The sequence below is a fragment of the Gossypium arboreum genome, chromosome 8 (genome assembly GCF_025698485.1).
Source record: "Gossypium arboreum isolate Shixiya-1 chromosome 8, ASM2569848v2, whole genome shotgun sequence".
Lineage (NCBI taxonomy): Eukaryota > Viridiplantae > Streptophyta > Magnoliopsida > Malvales > Malvaceae > Gossypium > Gossypium arboreum.
In genome coordinates, this window is record NC_069077.1 from 67,057,408 (window position 1) to 67,082,040 (window position 24,633).

Consider the following 24,633-nt stretch of genomic DNA (forward strand, 5'->3'; position numbering starts at 1 on the left):
TATGTACAGAATTTGTCAAAAGAAAAAACTATAGTAGAGAGTTTCTTTTTAGTTACCGTATAATTGAGTTGGGCTCCCGTTAAAGTTCTAATTGCAAGTTTATAGGGTGTAACACTTTGTTCCTTTTTTGACCCATCACAGCTCCAACGGCATAATCACTTGCATCGCACATTAACTCTAAAGGTGAGCTCCAATCAAGTGTAACAATTATTGGGGCTGAGATTAACCGTTTTTTTAGATCTTCAAATGCTTCCAAACATGCTTTCTTGAAATCAAACACTGTATCTTTCTCTAACAACAAACACAACGGTTTAGAAATTTTTGAGAAATCTTTGATAAACCTCCGGTAAAAACCGACATGGCCTAAGAAACTTCTGACTCATTTCACATTAATTGGGGCCAGTAATCTTTTAATTATGTCCACCTTTTCTTTATCGACTTCAATTCCTCTCTTTGAGATTTTATGCCCTAAGACGATCCCTTCCTTAACCATAAAATGACATTTTTCCCAATTAAGGACAAGATTCGTCTCTTCGCATCTCTTCAGTACATTAGCCTAATTACTCAAACAAATATCATAAGTGTTGCCAAAAACAAAAAAAAAATCATCCATGAAAAACTCAACAAAATTTTCAACCATATCAGTAAATATTGCCATCATACATCGTTGAAATGTTGCAGGTTCATTGCATAAACCAAAAGGAATTCACCTAAAAGCAAACATACCATATGGATAAGTAAAGGTTGTTTTATGTTGGTCCTCCGGAGCTCCAACTATTTGGTTATATCCCGAATAACCATCTAAAAAACAATAGAATTCATTACTGTTAGTCGATATAACATCTGATCCATAAAAGGCAATAGAAAATGGTCCTTCCAAGTGGCTTTATTCAATTTTCTATAATCAATATAGATTCTCCAACCAATAACAGTTCTCGTTGGAATCAACTCATTACGCTCATTTTCAACAATCGAGATTCCACCTTTCTTCGGTACACACTGCACCAGACTTACCCACGAATTATCTGAAACAGGTAGATTATTCATGCATCTAACCATTTGATCACTTCCTCTCTCACAACTTCTTTCATAATAGGATTGAGCCTCATTTGACCATAAATTCAAGATCTTTCACCTTCTTCTAAAATAATTTTATGCATTCAAAAAGAAGGGCTTATACATCGAATATCAGCTATGATCCAACCATTTGCTCTCTTAAGTTTCTTTAGAACAGCAATGAGTTGCTCCTCTTGAACTTTCGTCAGTTCTGCTGAAATAATAACTGGCAAAGTAGAACAGTCACCTAAATACATGTATTTCAAGTGGGAAGGAAGTACTTTTAGCTTGATTTTAGGTGGTACTTCAATTGACAACTTGGGTTGCACAAATTTTCTGACTTCTAACTCCAACGGTTCAAACCATGTGGATTGAATAAAATTCCTCGGATTGGCTTCTATCAAAGCCATGTTTTCTTCACCTTCTTCATCCTCCAAAGGGTCAAGATCTAAGGCTTTCTCCAATGGATCTTCAAAATTGCTTCCCATAGAAACCAAGGTTTCTATCTCTTCTATAACTGAACACTCTTCTACCGGATCAGGAAATTTCATCGCTTTAAGAATGTTAAAGGTTACTTGATCCTCTTGAACTCACATGGTGACTTCCCCTTTATACACATCAATTAACATTCTTCCCGTGGCTAAGAAAGGTCTCCCAATGATGATCGACACTTCCTTACCTGCTTCAAAATCTAAGATAATGAAATTAGCAGGAAAAATAAATTTATAGACTCTTACCAAAACATCCTCGATCTTTCCCTTGGAATATGCTAAACTTCGATCCCCTAGTTGAAGCGTCATAGTTGTAGATCTTACTTCACCTATCCCTAGCCTGTTGAAAATAGACTTAGGCAAGTTGATACTCGCTCTTAAATCACACAAAGCTTTACCACAGTAAGATTCACCAATGTTACAGGGTTTAGTAAAGCTTCCTGGGTCTTTCAATTTCGATGGCAATTTGTTCTGCAGGAACGCACTGCACTCCTTTGTCTAGGCAATAGCCTCATACCCACTCAGTCGTTTCTTCTTAGACAGTATATCTTTAATGAACTTCACATAATTCAGCATTTGTTCTAAAGCCTCCACCAACGAAATATTGATGTGTAGCTACTTCAGAACATCCAAAAACTTTTTGAATTGCACCTCCTGTTTCTGCTTGTGTTGCTGTAATCTTTGCGGATATAAAGGTGATGGAACTTTTGGTTGAATCGAGTAACTCTTCAGAGTAGGTAAATATGCATCCAAAGAAGATTTTAAAGTATCTGAATTCACAAAGTTAGGATTTACCTAGTCTATCTTCGCAGATTCTAACTCTTTTGGTGTAAGAATTTCAACAGCTGGTTGATTCTTCTCAACGGGCTTGTCTTCGACATCAATCAATCGAGGTTCCAGCATTTTACCACTTCACAATGTCACAGCCTTGATATGTTCTTTACATAAATTTCTTAGATTCTGAGTATCTCTCGGTAAGGCTTCTTGTGGTCTATTACGAAGCTCCGTAGCTAACTGACCCATTTGGTTTTCCAAATTTTTCAATGTTGCTGTTTGGCTTTGGATCAAAGCGTCAATCTTTTCCATGTACACTTTTAACAAGTTCTCCAAACTATTTGATGCTTCAACTTGAGGTGGTTTTAGAGTTTGCTGAATAAATCCCTGAGATTGGTTGGGTCTATGCTGTAATAGGTTGTTGCTCAGTCCATTTCCTTGGTTGCTCCAAGATAAGTTAGGATGATTACGCCATGAATGATTGTAGAAGTTGGACTGGGGTCCTTGTCCAGTCCTATTTTGATGTTGGTTCCCCATACAATACACTGACTCAGGATTTGATGGACAATTCTCAAAAGAATGACCTTCCCCACAGTACACATAATAAACCGTAATTTATACATATTTCTATCTCATGCTTAGCACATTTTATGGATGATTTTTCCTTAAAATTGGTGAATTCGATGCTCCTAGTTCCTTAATTTCATGTTTTATACTTAGGTGAGCATAGGAGAGTGAAAAGAACGAGAAACAGGCCAAAAACAGAGAAAATGGGCCAACGTACGAAATCAACACGGCTTACACCTCCTCACACGAGTAGACCACACAACCGTGTCAATTTGGTAGAATCAAAGCACGACTCACATGGGTAGACCACACACCTGTGCCTATTTAACAGGCTTGACCACGGCCTTAAGCAATCGCACACGAGTGTGTCACGTGGGCGTGTCCCTGTCGAGCCTAAATTGATTCCAAAATCAGAAAAGGCCAATTTTGAGGGTTTTTAGGCATTCTAAGGCCTATAAATACACCTTAGAGGAGAAGGAAAAAGACACATAGAGGAGGAAGCAGGGAACTGCTCAAGAAAAGCCGATTGATCCATCTCAGAAGCCGGATTCACCATCAAGACTGAAGATCTCCCTTCAATTTCCCTTCAGGAGTTTTGGGTTTTTCTTTATGTTTTGAATTCATTATTCTTCTGAGATGTTTACCTTTTTAGTTATGAACTAAAACCCCTAAATACCTAAGGGGAATGAAACCTAAGATAGATCTTGTTATTATTATCTAAATTGTATGATAAATATTTGACTTGTTCTTAATTATGTGTTCTTAATTCTTGTTTTGATATTCCAGGATATTGATTCAAGTTAAGCTCTTATTTAGAGGAGGAATAGATCCTATCTAAGAGTACATTTGTTATAATTATGCGGAGTTGGTTGCGCACCTAGAGATAGGGAAACAAGATTTTGCCGGACTAGGGTGAATCCTAATAAGGGGATCCATAGATCGAGTTAATGCAACCCTAGGGAGTTAATTAGCAAGAGATTTCAATTATTCAACCTAGGGTTAGACGTTGTTAGTCTTGAGAGTGATAATAATATAACTTAGGGATTTCTACAGATCAAGTCAAATGAATAAATCATCCGATTCAGAGTCAAATAACAAGTGAAGTCTAGGTGGATTTTTCCTTAGGTATTGTCTCAATCAATGGAGTTTTCCAAAAGTAATTCCCCAATTCTATTTTCTGTGAATTCTTAGTTTATTTAATTAGCTAGTTAAAATAAACCCCATTATTCTTAGGCTAGATAATAAAAAGACAGTCATTACTAGTACTTTTAGTTTCTTTGGGTTCAACAATCCGGTCTTGCTAAAGCTATACTACTGTACGATAGGTACACTTCCCTTCATCATGATAATAGTTAGTTTCAAGAATGATTCATTATAAATATTTAAAACCTTTCACGAATATCACGTATCAACACACAAGAAACTATTTCAATCGGACTTGGTTGTTGAGCTGCAAAATTATTAGCTCTATTAACGGTAAACTATTTTAACAAAGAGGAAATAGATGATACCTGAGCTAAAAACAAAGTGAGGGCATCAACTTCATGAACTCTAGCTACGTGTCTTCCTAAAGTTGTTTGATCTGTTGGCCATTGATAGTTATTACTTGCGATCCTCCCAATGATCCCAAAAGCCTCATTATAAGACTTAGACAAAATTGCACCATTTGCAAAAACATCTACCATCAATCTTCTATATGCATTGAGACCATTATAGAATGTCTCCAACTGGATACAATAAGGAATCTCATGATGAGGACACTTACAAAGTAACTCCTTGAATCGCTGCTAAGCCTTATGCAAAGACTCGTCATCCAATTGTTGGAAAGTTGTGATCTCGTTCCTCAACTTATCGTTTTTGCTAGGCAGGAAATACGTAACCAAAAATCTCTCTACTAATTCTTGCCATGTAGATATGGAACTTGGTGGCAATGAATTGAGCCATGCTCATGCTTGATCTCACAATGAGTACGGAAACAACTTCAACCTCAGTGCATCTTCAGTCACACCAGCTATCTTAAATGAATCACTCACCTCCATAAATAATTGAAGGTGGAGATGTGGATCTTCCGGGGGCATACCACTAAATTGGCCCACCATTTGGAGTATTTGAAACATCACTGGTTTCAATTCCAATTAGGTTGCCTCAATAACTGGCCTTCAAATTCATAGATTTAACTCACTGAAAAGTCACACAACATATTGTCTAATGCATCGATCCTTATCGTTGGCAATGAGGATGGGGTTTCGTACATGATTGGCTTCATTACTTTGGTCTTGATTCTGATTGTTAAGGTCCATCTCGACTTGTCTTTGAGCTACTCGTTCACGTCTTCTTTGTCTGAAAGTTCGCTCAATTTCAGGCTCTACAAGGAGTAAATCGATAATCCACACCTAAAAAGAAAATCAAAAAATTAAAAAGAATAAGTTACTGATGTTAGAAATAAACCAAATTGTAAGTAAATAATTTCACAAAAAAAAAGACTATGGCAACTATAACAACCCGTTTTATGGTCAAGTCAAAATAGTGGTTTCGGGACCACAAATTTGAAGTATAAATGTTAATTTTATTATTTCTTTAAGGTCTACAGTATGATTGAATGATTGTGTGAAAATCTCGTTAAGAAATTTTATCGATAAAATGCCCAATTTGACTAATAGGACTAAATTGTAATAAGTGCAAAATGTGTGTTCTAGATGCTAGAGGTGTCTAATTGAAATGAAATTTTAAATTGGAGGTCCTTAAATGGTAATTAGACCATTGTACTTTAAGTTAGACAAAAATGGACATGGATGGGTAAAATTTTGAAGTTAGGCATTAAGGGTATTTTGGTAATTTGGTAAATAAAGACCAAATTTAACTAATAAAAAGATGCCATCTTTTCTTATTTCATCCCCCATGGCTGAAATTCACAAGGGGAAACCATAGCTAGGGTTTGTTAAGCTCTCAAGCTCGATTGTAAGTTCGTTCTTGACCCCTTTTTTTATGATTTTTATATTTTTCAGATCGGTGTAACCTAATCTAGCTATTTCAAGGACTAACGTGGAATAAAATCAAAGTCTAAAATTTTACACATGTAGAATATTTATGTATTTTGATGTCTAATGGTAGAAAATGCATGGCTGATGTTAGGTAAACAACATTTACCAAGTGATTTTTGATGAAAATGTCAAATAGAGACCTATTTGTAAAAGTTGTAAAATATGTGTAAAAATGTGAATAAATGAAAACTTTGGGCTATTATGATTACCATTAATATTTGGCTAGACTTGGGAAATGAAGAAATCGAATGAAAATCTTTTTACGTGCTTAAGGACTAAAATATAAAAAGTTGAAAAGTTAGGGGCAAAAATTCCTAAGGTGTTTTTGGGATTAAATTGAATAATTTGGTAATTGAATAAGTTAAATTTGATATTTTAGATCAAGAAAGAAGAGGTTCTGACCTAGACAGGGGGAAAAAATAAAGTTGTGGACTAAATCGAACAATTAGCCATTTTGTATCGAGGTAAGTTTGTAAGTTAAAAATAAGCTTTAATATGATTGTATTTTATTACTTTAATATTGCATGAATTGAATGTTTGATAAATGTGGATGAGCCTAATTTATGACCGAGTCCGAAGATGAATCGACAAGCGAGAAATCCCATTGAACCTTAGCAATAAGGTAGGATACAAGTGGCATGTCACTAGGGTTAGTATGTGTTATGTGATTATGTGATCCAGGTGCTGGCCTTGTACGTCCCACCAATGGCTGAGTATACTGGCATATGTTGTGGATACTTGACAGCTTGTTTGAGCAGCATCGCGTAGCTACGTCTTAACTGACAGCTTGTGTGAGCAGGCCCGTTGATAGCTCGAGAGTGAGCAACTATGTGATATGAGACTTGGTTAGCTTTGGCTACATACATGGTACTTAGTGTGCAAGAGAGTATCTGATATTATTTTTTTTAGTGGTTCACGGGAATGTCAAAGATGAGAATATGTGTAAATTCATTTCAAGATGGTTCAGGTATGTACATAAAGCGCATGTGTATTGATTGCTTGAAATGATGATAATGAGGTAAGTTTGGTGTTGGAATGAATTATGATCATGAGGTTACGATAAATTCACATTTAATTATGTTATATGCATGGTAAGGTTGCTTATTTCTTGCATATGAGCTTACTAAGCTATAAAGCTTACTCCATTTATTTTTCATGTTTTTATAGTGTTTCCAAGCTAACTTGGAATCGGAGATTGTCAGACATTTGAATCACACTATCTATATCACCCCTTACCCGTGTCCAACGCCGGGACGGATACAGGGCATTACCGAACTAAAACATTAACATACATATAGAACAGAACCATAAAATTTCTTTTGAATACAAAAGTGTACATAAACATGCAACTCGTCCCTATTATGGGCCTACAAGGCCCCAAAGCATACATCGGGTTTGGTTCGAGACTAAACCGTGAAATTTAGAAAAATTTTCATAAAACAGGGTCACACACCCGTGTGGACACAAGGACACGCCTGTGTCTCCAGGCCGTGTAACTCTCTGTTTATGACGTCAGCATCAATTTAAGATCACACGGCCAAGTCACACGCCTGTGTGCTAGGCCGTGTGGCGAATTTAATTTTTGTATTTCAGGTGCAGACTTCACACGACCTGGGCACACGCCCATGTCCTAAGGTTGTGTCCTCTACACGGTCGTGTCTCTACCCATGTGTTTACTAGCATGCATATTGACTTGAACAATTTGGGTGCAGGGGACACACGGCCAGACAACATGCCCATGGGGCTAGCCGTGTGCGACACACGCCCGTGCGTCTACCCGTGTGGACAACTTTGAGGTTATTTTCCATGCCCTCTTGTTATCCTTAATAACCCATACACACACCCATGATATAATGGTGATTATCATGGCATAAATAAACTACTTAGACGTCCATAACTTTAACTCATGCATGATAAACTTATATCAAGTATACCTAATTAGAACTTTATGACTTGTTAGGTTTATTCAATCCATCTCTTTGCCTTTATTCATATTATGACCATGCCAATTAACACCCTTTATCCATCAAGCATAAACTCCACATTTCATCCTCCATTGTTAATAACCAATTAGGCACGCAGCACGAGAATATTAACACATTTCACTGCATGTATCAATATTTAGGGATTTCAACCCCATAATCAATATGAGCCATATTTCATGGCCTTATACAAATTGGAAAAATATACTAAAATGAGCCATCACTTTGGCTAACGAATATGACACATATAACATATACTAAGTCCCTATACATGCCATACTTAAATGTAATAAGCCAATTATACCCCAAAAGTTTTGTTGATAGTATGACTCGAGCTCTGACATCTACGATCCCCGAGCTAGCTTGCCGACGCTAAAAGAAAAAGGAAAAGAGATATGCTTAGTAAGTCATGTGCAAATAATAAACAACTTAGATCATGAAACTCATGGATTACACATATTATCAATTACCATCACATTATTATTTTACACATAATGAACATATTGAGAATTGATAATAAATGTATTTGAACATCATGCTTATCTTACTCTTTCATACCCGTACCAAATTTCCCATCATGAATCGAGTCCAAAACTTATGAGGTTTACGTACATACCTGTACCATGCATTATTACTCATTCTACCCCACATTCTTAATCATAATCTTGAATGGTCCATTGAATTAGCCGGAATACTAAAGGACGTTTGGAATCATCACACACCACACAAAATGCCAAAGCCATGTCCTCGACATGGTCTTACATGGGTCTACATACCGATGCCATATCCTAGATATGGTTTTATACGAAGTCTCATGTTGGTACCGATGACATGTCCCAAACATGATCTTATACGGGACCTCATATCGATGCCATGTCCCAGACATGGTCTTACACAAAATCTCATATCAACGCCATACCCCAAATATGGTCTTACATGAAATCACATACCGAGGCCGATGCCATATCCCAGATATGGTCTTAGACTGGCATACGTATCAATGTTGATGCCATGTCCCAGACATGGTCTTACACTAGCTCTCATATCAACACCGATGCCATGTCCAAGACATGGTCTTACACTGGCTCTCATAAATCATGGTGTCAATGATATCCGAATCCTAAGCATTCTTCAAGGTCACACGGGACTTTCGAGATATAAAGCTATCATCAAACTTTCATTAAATCATCACAAGCCAATTTCATTAAGGCATACATACATATATCATAAAATATCAATTATTAAATGCATAATAATGAAATTGTTAAATTACTTACACCCAACTTACCTTGGTGCAAAATATGACAAATTTGCGATTTAATCCACAACCTTGCCTTTTCATCGGTTAAGGTCTATCCCCCGTCCCTCTTGATCTATAATAGTACATTTAGCTCATTTAATACACATACTATTCAATTTAGTCCAAAAATCACGACATGGCAAAAAGAAAAATTACAATTTTGGCTCTAAAATTTCACAAAATTACGAAATTACCCTTAGGCTCGTAAAATGAAAAGTACCCATTTTTCTCATTATTCAAGCCTAGCCGGATCATTTTCTCTCCTATAGCAACCCACATTTTTCATTCATTCACACATTTACACATAGTCTCCACAATTTTTACAATTAGGTCCTTTTTATCAATTCCACCAAAAACCACCTAGTAAAAGTTGTTTATCACACATTAAACCTCTATATTCTTCTATTAGACATCAAAGCACAAGAATGTCATTCATGGGTATGTTTTAGAACATGATCCCTAGCTCAAATTAAGGGTAGAAATAGCTAAATCGAGTTACGAGGATTTCAAAAATATAAAAAACATTAAATACGGGGCTAGGATGCACTTACTTTTAAGCTTGAAGATGAAAGAAGCCCTAGCTATGGCTTCCTTATGATATTCAGCCAAAGGGGATGAAGATTGTAACACCCCATACCCATATTCTACACCGTGACGGAATACGAGGCATTACCTCACTTAAACTCGTGCTTACAACAATATCTGAGTCTGCAAGACTTGGAAAATTTTAAAACTTTCTCAAACATATCAACATATCATTAATATGGGCCTTCAAGGCCCAAAACACACATCATAGATCACTCGGAACCAACTCGGGTACTTTTCCCAACCATAGAAAAATGTCACTTGACATAGGGGCACACACCCGTGTGAAAAGGGCACATGCCTGTGTAGCCATTCCAACATGGTCGTGTTGATAGCCCATGTAGCTTACACAACCTAAGTAATATAGGGACACGCATGTGTCCTCCATTGGTGTGGAATTTATTTTAAATGCACACCTACAGGGGTTTTCACACGGCCTGGCACACGGCCATGACACACCCGTGTCCTAGCCCATGTACAAAAACATGGACATTCAGTTTCTGATGTCAGCAACCCCAAAATATCACACGGCTGAGACACACGACCATGTCTCTGCCCGTGTGTTTAATACCATGCATACTGACTTAAAATTTTTACGTGCGGGGGACACACAACTAGACAACACGCCCATGAGGCTAGCCGTGTGTCACACACGGCCTAGATACAAGCTCATATGTCTACCCGTGTGGACAATATACGGCTATTTACCAAGCCTCTTTGCCACCCTTACTTACACAACCTACACAATAACCACTAACTTCAATATAAGAATATCTCAAGCAACCACATCATCCACAATAGAAAACATTCCATACAAATCAAAATGAACATTAGCCATCATTTAGGGCTTAATACAAAATGAGGGATTTATCCCAAGCCAACACATTTTTCCAAGTTAATATTAACACAAACATAAGACTAGTTCCCTATACATGCCATATTCAAAAATATAAATCAAACTATACCAAATGCTTCGATTGATAGTGTGATTGATATCTTTGACTTCCTTTGATCCTTGAGCTAACTAGGCGGCACTATAAGAAAAAGAGAAAGGAAAAGGAGTAAGCATAAAGCTTAGTAAGTTGCATATAACTAAATGTACAACAATGATTTTACCATTCATTAACACGCTCATAACACAAAAGTAGGCGCAAGCATAACTTACTCATCACTATCCATATAAATCTTATAGCATATATCGAGTTTACATCTCATACATTTCAAATAGGTATCTGTACCATTCACAACACGGTTATACCATGCTCATTAACTTAAAGTCATACTACTCACTGTTGAACCATTCGGAACACTACTGGATATTCATTAAACCTCAAATGTGGGTAAGGAACCAATGCCATGTCCCAGACATGGTCTTACACTAGCTCATATCTCATGCCGATGCCATGTCCTAGACATGGTCTTACCCCGACTATCATCTCGTAGCTGATGCATGTCCCAGACATGTCTTACACTGACTTACGTCTCGAGGCCGATGCATGTCCCAGACATGTCTTACACTAGCACTCGTCTCGATATCGATGCAATGTCCCAGAAATAGTCTTACAATGGCTCTCATAATATGGCTGATGCATGTCCCAGACATGTCTTACACTAGTCCACAATAACCCATATGTCATGGCATGAATATCTGATATATTTCCTAGGTTCGAACGAGAACTCTACTATCTCTGTTATCATCATACTTTCTCAACTTCAAAATCAAGCAATTCATGATATATTAATTCAAATGCAATTCAACACATATACATTAGTGATGTAGTTGTATTATTTACACACAACTTACCTTAGTTTAAAAAATGTGGCAACTAGCCCATATAGTCGGTTTACTTGGCTTTCCCCCGGTCTAGGTTCAGACTCCGTATTTCTTGACCTATAATAACAAAATGCACTTATTAAGTCACTATCAACCTAAGCACTCAACAATTCACAATTGGGCTAAATGACCATTTTTCCCCTAGACTTTTACAAAATGACCATTTTACGCCTCAGCCCGAAAATTGATTTTTTTACCAAATTTCTTTATTTCTCAAGACTAGCCGAATCTCTTTGACTCGTATAGAAACTCCAAATTCCCACTATTTCACACGTTTATTATCTATTTTACAACCTATGCACATTAGTCCTATTAGGTGTTTTCATGCTAACACATTTCACAAAAGTTGTTTATAAGACACCTAAGACTCATTTTCTTCCATAAAATTTCAGAAAACACTCTAAATACTCTCATGGTCAAACCCTAAAATCTTAATGATTTTGCAACATAGACCCCTCATTTGAAAGCTCATGCTTCAAGGGTCTCAAAAATGCAAAAATCTTCAAGAAAAAGTATGTAAAACACTTACTTGCAAGAGTAATAAGTTGCTAAAATTTTTGAAGCTCAAAACCCCAAAAAATGGTTTAAAAATCGATGGAGAAGAAATGGGGAAGTAGGATGACATCATCTTTCTTTTATTTATTCAATTAAGTCACCAAACCACCTAAACCTTTGACTTTTTGACCAATTTGTTCACTATGGTCGGCCAAGCTCTTAGGAAACGGTCTAATTGCCCTTTAAAAGCCACCAATTTTTATTCTATAGCTATTTGAAAACTTTAGCTATCCATTTAGGACTTTTTTACTTTATGCGATTTAGTCCTTTTTCTCAATTAGGCTTCCAAACGCTAAAATTGGCTCACCAAAATTTTTTCACGTACTCTTAAAAACATGCTAATACATCAAAAAAATAATAAAATAATTTTTTTGACATTGAATTTGTGGTCCCGAGACCACTATTCTGATTAAGCCCTAAATCGGGCTGTTACAAAGATGAACACAAATTTTGACTATTTTTCCCTTTTAATTATTTTAATAGCCAATAGACCAAAATACCCTTCCATTAAAACTTTGATATTTTATCTCTCCTATGTCCATTTTTGTCCATAATGACATATAATGGTATAATTACTAAATAAGGACTTCAAATTTCAAATCTCATCACAATTAAGCCCTTAAATCAACTAGAACACATGATTTTCACTTATTGCAATTTAGTCCTAATAACTCAATTGGACACCTTATCTGTAAAATTTCTCATCGATATTTTCACACAGGCATGCATATATATCATGGACCTCAAAACAACCATAAAATAATTATTTCTATCTCAGATTTGTGGTTTTAAAACCACTTTTTCGTTTAGGCCCTAATTTGGGATGTTACACAATCAAACTCTCATTTTCTGTATTAATGGTCTTAGCATTTTGAATGTATGGCATGTATAGAGACTTGGTCATTTTGTTATATGTGTTATTTGATTCGACCAAATGTATTGACTCATATTTGTTTAAGTTGATTTGGTATTTAGCCATGTAATTGGCTTATTTTTGCTCAAATGGTTATAAGCCCATTTATTTATGTATATATGTGCCAATGGCTATGGTGATATGGTCATGATATGTCTGGTGAATGATGGAATGTGACTCATAGCATGAATGTGAAATGTTTGGGAGTGTGATCTATTGATGAGATGATAAATTTATGCACAAATAGGTGTTTTAAGAGTAGTTAATGATACTTAGTATATGTGAGATTTGCATGATTTATTTAGGGCATAATAAATTTTGTGAGTATGATGGATGTTGCTATTGTATTGGCATGTGTTGGCCATATTTGTGGATCTTTTAATTTCCTAAATATATCATGTTTTGTGCCTTTGAATTGGTGTAAGTGCATGTGTGAATAAGGGTGGCAAATGGCTTGGTAAATAGCCTTTATTTTGTCCACACGGGTAGACACACGGACATTTGTCTAGGCCGTGTGTGACACACGATCAGCCCCATGGGCGTGTGATCCGGCTTTGTGACCCCTGCAACCTAAAATTTGAGAAACAGAATGCTCAGAATTGAGCACAAGGGAGAGACACGAGTGTGTGTCTCAGCTGTGTAGACAACACGGCCTCGAACATGGGCATGTGCCCTAGCAGTATGGTATCTGCACCTATTTTATGAAAATTAATTTTACACATGGCCTAGCACACAGGCGTGTGACTTGGCCGTGTAACCATAATTTGTTCATGGGTTACAAGTTAGTGAGTTACACGGGGTTAGGACACGGGCGTGTGACCCCTATTTAGGGCAAAAATTTTCTAAGTTTTGTAAAAATTTCCTAAGTGCTAAGTTTAGTCCCGGACCACTTCCAAAGCATGTTTTGGGCCTCGTAGGCTCGTATTAGGTATTTTATGATTAAATGCAAATGGTTTTAATTTGGACACAAATCTGTGACTTGGAACTGTATGATTGTCTGTGTGATAAGTCTAGTAATGCCTCGTACCCTATTCCGACGTCAAATACGGGTAAGGGGTGTTACAACAACAGTTAACAATCCCCAACAATGGTGCTAAAAACTTGTAACGTGTAGGTTTGTGTAAGTGTACATAGTCATTATCATGTAATAAGTAAGAGTCGAGTTATCGTCTCCACAAGGATTGTATTTGTGTTAAATCACTTAATTGTAAAATTATACTAACAACTTGACAAATAAAAACACAATATATTGAAAAGTGATTATTAAAATTAAATATATTAAACTAAATGCAATGATCCCTAATACAAATTATCCTAAGTATGCAAACTATATGAATGAAATAGATTTTAGCAAAATTATACACAATTTGCAACAATTATAACATAAATAAACTAGGACAATTACTTTAATTAAACTCAATTTATTATCAACATGCTTAATAAAGTTCAGAAAAATATTCCATGGCAACTCGATCTTTCATGAGTTTGGAAACCACATTACGTCCTTTCGGAATCCTTTACTCAGTAAATATGCATTTTACTGATCCTTATTTACTAAGGGTTTCTTAGCATTCGTGTGAAGTAACAGGGATGTGTTAGGTTTGAAAAATTTTAATCACACAAATCTAAAAACTATGCAGATAATAGAGCTTGGTTATAGTTGTTATGCAACCTGCAATTTAATCGGGTTAGGATCTAAATTGAGCATGCACATTTCAATTATGCGTCCACTAGCCGTCGTCTGGTTAGGATCGCTTAGCTAATTCAGGTGCATTTCAATCACATATGAATGAAATACATACTTGAGTTTGATTGAAAATATGATCGATTAAGGCACAAACATTATAAGCATGAATCAAATAAATATTATTTAATCAAAGCAATCATCGTAGCTTAAATAAAATTAATCTAACATTACTGTAAACAAGAACAAAGAACACATAGCAAATATTTTTAGATTAATTTAAAGAAAATAATGATTAAAACCAAATCAAAGTGGCTGTCACCCAAGACTCTGACTGATGAGGCTCCTTCGCTTCTTCACTTTGCTCCTTTGTTGATGGCTTTCCAAGGTGACCGACTAAGGGCTCTTTAAGAGAATTTAATTTCTAAAATATCTATGAAGAGATTATGCTAGGCGTGGGGAATGGAAAATGCTAAGAGAATTGAGAAAGAAGAGAGAATGATGAGGGATGAGGGATGATGAATGAGGGAATGAAGGGGTCTTATTTATAGGTGAAGAGAGGAGGGTAGTTTGCTAAAAATAGCTAGGTTTAGTCTCTTCAAACTTCTTCTATAAGTGGTTGCACACAATTAGTGGAATTTGAGCTGATTTTTGCTTGATTTTTAAGCAATTTAATTGCCATAATAACTCAGGACTAAGACTCAGTCAAACGTAAAACTTCGGGGAAATCTTTAATTTCTTCAACAATGCAAGGACCTTGTGTAATTAAACCAAAAAAGTAGTTTAAGTGGACAGCCATGTGTAGCCGAATTTGGGTTGACTTGGTCTTCAATTTGGACGATTTTTGTAATCCAACAAAGTTATCAGACCTGTCCAAAATAAATCAATAAGTTAAAGGACCAAAGAATAAAATTTGTCCAATTTAAATAATTAATTAAAACCCTAATTATTAATGAAATATTTAAAATGATTTATTAAATATAATTTTATATTTTATTATTTAATTTAATCATGCATGGCCCATTTTATGTCTTAAAAATATAATATGTTCAAATAAATATAAAATAAGCCATTTTATGTGTGAATACTATATAATAAAGCATAAAATCACATTTTAATAATTTATATGTCCTAATTTCATATTTTCACATATTTCATTAATTTATTAAACAATTACTTAGTTTTAACAACGAATTTAAATAAAAAGGTGACAAATTACATAGGAAAAATCCTATATATTTTTCAGTTTACAGCTGTCAAGTATCCGCAACACATGCTGATATACTCAACCACCTGTAGGACGTACCGGACCAGCACCCGGATCACATAATCATAATAATCCCTAATGACATGTCATTCGTATCCTAATCTATTCCTAAGGTTCAACCGGGATTTTCATATTTGTTGAATCATAGTAGAACATGTCTGTAGTCTCGTATTTATAGTTTATGCAATATCAAAGCATTTAAAACACAATTATAATAATGCTTATTACATACGAACTTACATCGGCTGCAAAAATGGCTAAATAGACCGATTAGTCGAGTACTTTGTCTTTCCTCCGATCTAGATTCGAATTTTACTTTTCTTGATCTATATGTAATCAAAATTAGCTTATTTAATTATCTCACTATTCAATTTAATCCAAAACACTTATTAAAACACATTTACACTTTTGCCCTAATTATTTAACAACTCTTACAATTTAGTCCTTATTTCATAAAATCACAAATTCATGCAATTTCACCCAAACCCATGCTAGCCGAAATTCAAATAAGCCCTTAGCAGTCTATTTTTATCATTTATTTCACATTTTAACCACAAAGTTTCCATATTTCACAATTTAATCCCTAATTTGCATTTTTACCAAAAATCACTTAACAAAACGTGTATAACTATCATCAAATATTCATAATCTATCATCAATCATCAAAACACATGCTTATTCATCAATGGAAACTTTCTAAATCTTTAACTGTTTTGCAAATTAGTCCTTGGGCTACCTAGACCTAGTTACAATGATTACAAAAACATTGAAATCATTAAAAACGGAACAAAAACCATACCTCAATTGAGCAAAATAGCATAGCCGAATGAAAAGCATAAAAAATTGGCTTCTTCTAGCCCTAATAATCGATTTAGGAAGATGATATGAAGACTTTATTTGGTTTTGTTTATTTATTTATTCTTTATTAACTAATTTACTAATTTAACCTTGATTAAAAACCATCAAAATTCATGATAATATGTCGATATATGTCCACTCCTGTTTCAAATGGTCTAATTACAACATAAGAACATCTAAATTAAGATTCCATAGTTGTTAGATACCTTTAGCTATTGGAACTCCACTTTTACACTTTACGGGATTTAGTCCTTTTTATCAAAGTAAGCATTCAAATGATAAAATTTCTTAACAAAATTTTCACACAATTATTTTATCATGTTGTAAACATTAAAATAATAATAAAATAATTATTTTGGCTTTGAATTTGTGGTCCTAAAACCACTGTTCTGATTTGACTAAAAACGGGCTGTTACAACTCTCCCCCCTTAGGGATTTTTGTCCCCGAAAATCTTACCAATGAATAGGCTAGGGTATTGTTTTCTCATAGCTTCCTTAAGCTCCCACGTGGCCTCTTCAACACCATGCCATTGCCACAATACCTTTACTAAAGTTATGCTTTTATTTCTCAACTATTTAACCTCTCGAGCTAAAATTATAATCGGTTCTTCGCTATACATCATATCAGCTTGAATCTCAATCTCTGACAGTGAAATTACATGCGATGGATCTGATCGATAACGGCTTAACATCGAGACATGAAATACATTATGACTATTTTCAAATTCAGACGATAAAGCTAGCTGATATGCTAGTGGCCCTATTATTTCGATGATCTCATACGGCCCGATGAAACGCGAACTCAATTTGCCTTTGCGACCAAATCGAAGTATTTTCTTCCACGGAGATACTTTCAAAAATACATTGTCACCGATCTGAAATTCAATGTCTTTTCATTTTAAATTCGCGTATGAATCTATCGATCTAAAGCTGCTTTTAGACTGTTGTGAATTACTTTCACTTTATATTCAGTCTCTCGGATTAAATCAACCTCTTGAATCTTTTTCTCATTCAGCTTGGTCCAATACAATGGAGTTGCAACCATACAAATCTTCGTATGGTGCCATCTTTATACTCAATTGAAAACTGTTGTTATATACAAATTCAACCAATGGCAAAAATCTGTCCCAGTTGCCTCCGAATTCTAACACACAACAATGAAGCATATCTTTGAGAATCTGTATTACTCTCTCAGATTGATCGTCAGTTTGCGGATGAAAAGCTGTACTAAAATTCAACCTCGTACCAAGAGCTTCTTGTATTTTCTTCCAAAACCACGATGTAAACCTCAGATCTCTATCCGAAATAATCAAAACTAGCACCCCATACAATCTAACAATCTCAGATATGCATAATTCAACAAATTTATCAAGGGAATAATCTATACGAACCGAAATGAAATGTCTAGACTTTGTTAGTCGATCTTTGATAACCCAAATAGCATCTTTCTTCTTCAGAGATAGGTCCGATATGAAATCCATCGTAACTCTATCCCATTTACACTCTGGTATCATCGCAGGCTGTAACAATCCTGAAGGCGTTTGATGTTCGTCTTTTACTTGTTGACAAACTAAACACCTCGATACAAATTCTAAAATGTCTTATTTCATGGCCAATCACCAGAACAACTGTTTCAAATCATTATACATTTTGGTACTCTCCGGATGAATAAATAAAGAACCACAGTGTGCTTCATGCAAAATTTTCTGAATGAGCTCGGAATTATTTGGTATACAAATTCTACCTCGATACATTAAGCAATCATCAGACCCGATCTAATAATCGGAATCATTAATCGACTCACATTGCACTCTTTTAGCTTGCAACTCATTGTCACACTTTTGAGCTTCACAAATCTGCTGAAGAAAAATTGGTTTAGCTTTTAATTCGGCTAATATAGATCCATCATTAGACAAAGATATCTGTGTATTCATCGCTCTCAAAGCAAACAAAGATTTTCTACTCAAAGCATCTGCGACTACATTTGCTTTCCCTAGATGATAATCAATTACTAACTTGTAATCTTTCAATAGCTCAAGCCATCTCTGTTGTCGCTAATTCAAATCTTTCTAAGTCATTATATACTTCAAACCCTTGTTATCGGTAAAGATGTGACACTTTTCACTGTACAAATGACGTCGCCAAATTTTAAATATGAAAACAATCGCGGCCAACTCTAAATCGTGTGTCGGGTAGTTCTTTTCATGCGGTTTCAACTGTCCGGATGCATAATGTAACACCCCAAACCCGGCCCAGACGTTATGGCCGAATCTGACGTGCCACATTGGAGTTGAAAACCCACGTTCCGTTTTAGTGTTTTAAAAATCACACATTTTGTTGAGTTAACAAAGTGTATGGAATGGCACCAGGTAGGTATCCGAGACAAAGGAGGTGAGCCATGAAGGCTGCTTAAGTACTAAGCTCTTTGATTGGATCCAATCCTAAACATGCCCACAACCATAGCCACACTTTGTTATATCGAGTTTAAATTTGTTTAAGTGGACGTCTTTGATAAATCGATTAATCGTGGTGTTGAGATATTTTGAAAACAAGTATCGCTTTGAAAACACGTCCTAAGTCTAGCCCATTTGAACAATTATCAACCAGGTTTGAAGTTATTAAAAATAAAATAATCCCGAGAAGAAATAAAAGAAAAGTTAAAAATGGCCTTATTACAACCCAAAAATAAATAATAATTAAAGGAAATTAAATGAAAACCAACACTTATTTAAAGGTCCAAAAGCGATCACTGTGGCCACTCTGAATCCCCTCCGGCTCCAAGTCCCCACATCAAGGCTCACCTGCGAGATTAAGGAAAGAGGGTGAGTTTGGAAACTCAGTGTGCAACAAGCCCCTTTCAGAGCCCAAAACAATGACAGCCTGTTGGGTCTAAGCCCAAATCCAATCTCAAACATGTACTGGGCCATAGCCCTTTTGATATTTCATATTTCATAACATTAGGCCGAAGCCTTTTCAAATTTCATATTACTGGGCCGAAGCCTTTACTGTAAACGGTATGGCCCATAGGCCCATTTAGCCTATATCCACAATAGTATTAACAGTCTTAACATGCAATTTAACAGATTTCCGTTTTCTACCAATTTTACCCAGATGGGCCCGAAAGCCTATTGGGCCCTATTGCAGCCCCTCGAGGCCCAACTTACCGTGAATGCCAAAAATCACATTCTTACCGTTTCCAATGTTCCTGATCATCATCTCAACGAATCTAACTAACTAATGAGCATTCGCTTGCTCACGAGTCCTCGAAATGCCAGAATTTCGGCATTTCGGCTTTTCGACATTTATCGCTTTAGGCTTATGAAAAGGGTTCGTTACACACCTGATTTGCGATATTCCTTGACGAGATCTCCTATGTGATTTCTCCTATAATCAACCACTTATAGATTAGACCATGTTAATATTAAACCAAATCGAAAACTACCTATTATCATCACTTACACATTCGGCCACCATCCACAATGGCCCTTGGGTTCATACCTTTGCTGAAGTTGATGACTAGATTTAGTCACTCCGATGATCCAAGCTTTTCACACACTCCTCGATCGGTAGCCTTTAATCCTCACTAGCACCAACAAACCAAATAACACCAAAAACCCTTTTAGCCTTAGTCGACAGAAGGGTTTTCAGCTTTTCTTAACCACAAGATACAAATGGAAAGAAGGTTCGAATACTTACCAAGAGATCTACTCGTTGAAGAACGTTCCAAATACCTTCCTACCCGATATCCATTGTGAATCCAACTTAAACATGCGTAGAAAATAGATCTAAATATTAATTCCCGAATCACTAAAATATGACACTTTCAGCTTTTCAGCAAATATTAATCTAAGCTATTACGAGGGTTAGTACACACCTATTACGGGTTGAAGTTGAAACGTTTCCAAAATCAATCGCCTACGATAACCACCACCTGCCAATCAAACTTAACTATTCCAATATCAATATATGTAAATCCTAAACACATCAGTCATAGTGAACATCAGGGCATATTCGTCATTTTACCATACAGGGGTATTACGGTCACTTTACCCTACAGGGGCTTTACGGTCACTTTACCCTACAGGGGCTTTACGGTCTTTTTACCTAATAGGGGTATTTTAGTCATTTCATCCTACAAGGGTGTTTTGGTAAATCTACAAACCAAGGGTATTTCAGTAATTTTGTAAACTAATGGTATTTCCATAATTTTTAGAAAGTCAAGGGTATTTTTGTAACTTTGTAAATCAGGGGTATTTTGGTAATTTTACAAATTGAGGGTATTTCGGTAATTTCACAAACCAGTGGTATTTTGGTAATTTTACAAACCAGTGATATTTTAGCAATTTTACAGACTAGGGTGTTTTGGTAATTTTACTGATTGAGGGTATTTTGGTAATTTTGTAAACTAAGGGTATTTTACTAATTTTGTAAATCGAGGGTAAAACAGTAATTCTGTAAATCAAGGGTAAAACAGTAATTCTATAAATCGAGGGTAAAACGGTAATTCTGTAAATCGAGGGTAAAATGGTAATTCTATAAATCGAGGGTACTTTGGTAATTTTACAATTTGAGGGCATTTTAGTAATTTGGTAAACAAAAGTATTCTAAACAGGGATAACAATACGAATGGGCCTAAAGCCCTTCTTAGCCCAAATGGGCCCACACGCTCGTGTGGCCCTTTTAGCCCAAATCTAGCCACAGATATGAGATTCACCTAGCCTAGTCCAATATTTACTACACAATCAAACAACTTATCCAATTGGGCCTGTAGGCCCATTAGGCCCACATGGCCCCTTTCGGCCCATCGCGGCCATCCTATAGCTAGAGTAGTAAGAAATACACACCTGATAGGAGACTGGAGTTAATCCACACTCCGAGCACTCTTAGCCGACACCCAACCCAAACGAGCACGCCATACAGCGAAAGGGATCAGCCAAGAAAGGTACCTCTACTCTCCTCATGGTTCTCTCTATTTAAATCCAGCTTCGCATCCACTCTTATGTTAGCTTCCCGATGTGGGATCCCTCCAACATCAGAGTTTAAATTCAACACCAACTCTTGCCGCCCCCTGTTAGCAAAATAAATGCTCCTTGCTTGCCATGGGATTCGAACCCATGCCTCCCCTCAGATGCTCCACACGCTACTTGCCACTAAGCCACAAGGCTTTTTGTGTCATATTTTATCCCCAATTAATTATAAGGTCTAAAGGCCAAAGTCCAGGTTCCCTTTAAAAAACCCAAAATAAATTACAAGAGCCAAGGCTTGAACCCAAGCTCCCATACAACCTTAATGACGCCACAACCACTAGACTACAAGCTTCCTTGTGTCATTTATTTAACACAATAATTTAAAAACCCTCATCCAAGCATCCAGGGTTTTTTTCACTTAATACCAAAATTTTTGCTAAAGCCCAAGTTTGAACCCAAGATTTCTCTAACACTTCTCAGGGCCATTAACCACCAAAGCGGACATTTAATTGTGTCATTTCATTGCACAATTAAATACCTATATAAAACCTCCTTACGGACCCACACTAAAGGCCCAATACTTCTAGGCCCAAATTCAGGGTGTTACACATAAGCTACCACTTTTCCTTCTTGCATCAAAACGTAACCCAAACCATTCAAAGATGCATCGCTGTAAATTACAAATTCTTTAACCAACTTAGGTTGAACGGTTAGCAATGCTTTCAGCTGTTCAAAACTCTGTTAACATTTTTCTGACCACTCAAACTTTGTAACAGCCCATTTTAGCTAAATCAGAACAGTAGTTTCAGAACTACAAATTTGAGTTGTAAAATTAATTTTATATTATTTTATGTGTTTACGGCATGTGAATTAATATGTGTGAAAGTTTCGTGAAATAATTTTATCGATTGGTTGTTTAATTTGACAAAATGACTAAATCGCGTAAAATATAAAAGTAGCATGTTATATGTTAAAGTGCTTAATTACTTTAATTAATTAAAGGTGAAGTCCTTATGTGGTTATTTGGCCTTTTAACAATGGAGTGGACAGTTATGGGCTTATGTTATATAGTTTTCTTATTTAATTATAAAGGTTAAAATGGTAAATTGAATATTACTATGTAATAAATAAAACAAAACATAAAATATCATTCATGCTCATTTTTTATGGTCGAATGTGAGAAGAAAAGAAACCATTGTTGAAGTTTTTAAGTTCGGCACCTAGAAAGCTTGATTTAGGTATGTTATTTGCTTGGTTTTGATAATTTTTACATTTTTGAGATCATTGCTTTAATATTAGCTAGCCCATGCTTCAATTTTCAGATTTGATGATGAATTTTTGAAATGCCATTGATAAATATTCAAGCTTTTTGTTGTTTGATTATGAAAAATAAATATTTGTTGTTGGATTTTCATTGTTTATTAAGTGATTTTTGATAAAAAAAAATGCTTATTAAGGATTAAATTGTGAAATTTGTAAATTGAGGGGTTAAAATGTGAAATAAATGGAATTAATGGTCTGTTAGGGACCTAGGGAAGATTCGGCCATGCTTGGGTTTGATAAAAATTTGTGTATTTTGTGTTGTTTTCAAATAAAGACTAAATTGTGAAAATGTGAAATGTCAGGGGCTAAACTGCAAAATGCCCATTTATGTATTTTTAGGTAAAATTGAATGAACATGTGATTAAATAAGTTAAATTTGAATTTATTTAGATCAAGAAAGAAAGAAAATAGATTTAGATCAGAGAAAGTCGAAAGTTGTTGAATAGTTGTTCCGATCCATTCGTTTTCGTATGAGGTAAGTTCATATGCAAATAAATGCTTTGGATAGTTTGTTTGATGGAATAGTTTGCATTTGTGGATGGTTATGAATCATTTTGTGTGATGTTAATGTAGTGATGGATGTGGTTTCGGTTGTGGCAAGTTTATATAAGCTATGTTATGAATATATTATTACTTGTGTAATTGGTCTTTTTGGTAAGGTCTGTGATAGCAAAAGATGACTATGTTCTATGGATGATGAGTCGGTCATTTGAGCAAGTATAATGTATCTAGTTAATGATGTTAATTAGCTATGAAATGGTAAACCTAGTTGAGATTTCATTGAGATAATGGTATGATCTATTGAGGTTAAATTTGATGACCGAATATATGGCTAATTGATTGGTTGTGTATATGTATTTTGGGTATGAAAAATTAGCATGCGATTTAGGTGTACTTTGATTTGCTACTTGTGTTAAAAAATGTTAATGTTACTATAGTGCAATGCGCATAACTTGGTAATAATGACAATTATATTTGACCATTTGGTGATGTTTGATAATGACTCTTATATGGATAATTAATAAGTTGTATCATATGGCTTGATTTGATTTGATATGCGAATGTACATAGGCATATGGAATGGTACGTTTCATAATTAGCTAATGAAATAAATGTATGCAAATGGATGTTTTGACATATGCTAGGAATATGAAATGTAATGATATATGCTTGAATTTATATTAAGTATGCGAATGCTATTAATGTGATGGTTATATGGTTTAAAAATTTTATTTATGAAGCGTGTGAACATGGCTTTGATGCATGCAAGTTTGGTTCGAATATTTGTATATGTTGATGATATTGATGTGATTGAAATTTGAAGCATGGATTGTTTATGAATTATAAGTAATAAAGCATGGTTGGTTTTCGTTGATTAAGTGGTCCATATGTGTGAATTTGACTTATATGAACGAATAGATGGTTGTTATTCGATT

At 35.4% G+C, this 24,633-nt stretch overlaps 1 long non-coding RNA gene and 1 other non-coding gene across 2 annotated transcripts; one reads left to right on the forward strand and one right to left on the reverse strand.

The window, feature by feature from the left end:
- Positions 1–4,631: 4,631 nt before the first annotated feature.
- On the forward strand, positions 4,632–4,738 carry LOC128280209 (small nucleolar RNA R71). Its single transcript, XR_008270390.1, has one exon. It is a non-coding gene; the product is annotated as a small nucleolar RNA R71 (small nucleolar RNA).
- Positions 4,739–19,656: 14,918 nt separating this feature from the next.
- On the reverse strand, positions 19,657–20,480 carry LOC128296503 (uncharacterized). The gene is made up of 3 exons (XR_008287110.1): positions 20,406–20,480; positions 20,248–20,291; positions 19,657–19,708 (listed from the first exon to the last, which is right to left on the reverse strand). It is a non-coding gene; the product is annotated as an uncharacterized LOC128296503 (long non-coding RNA).
- Positions 20,481–24,633: the final 4,153 nt, after the last annotated feature.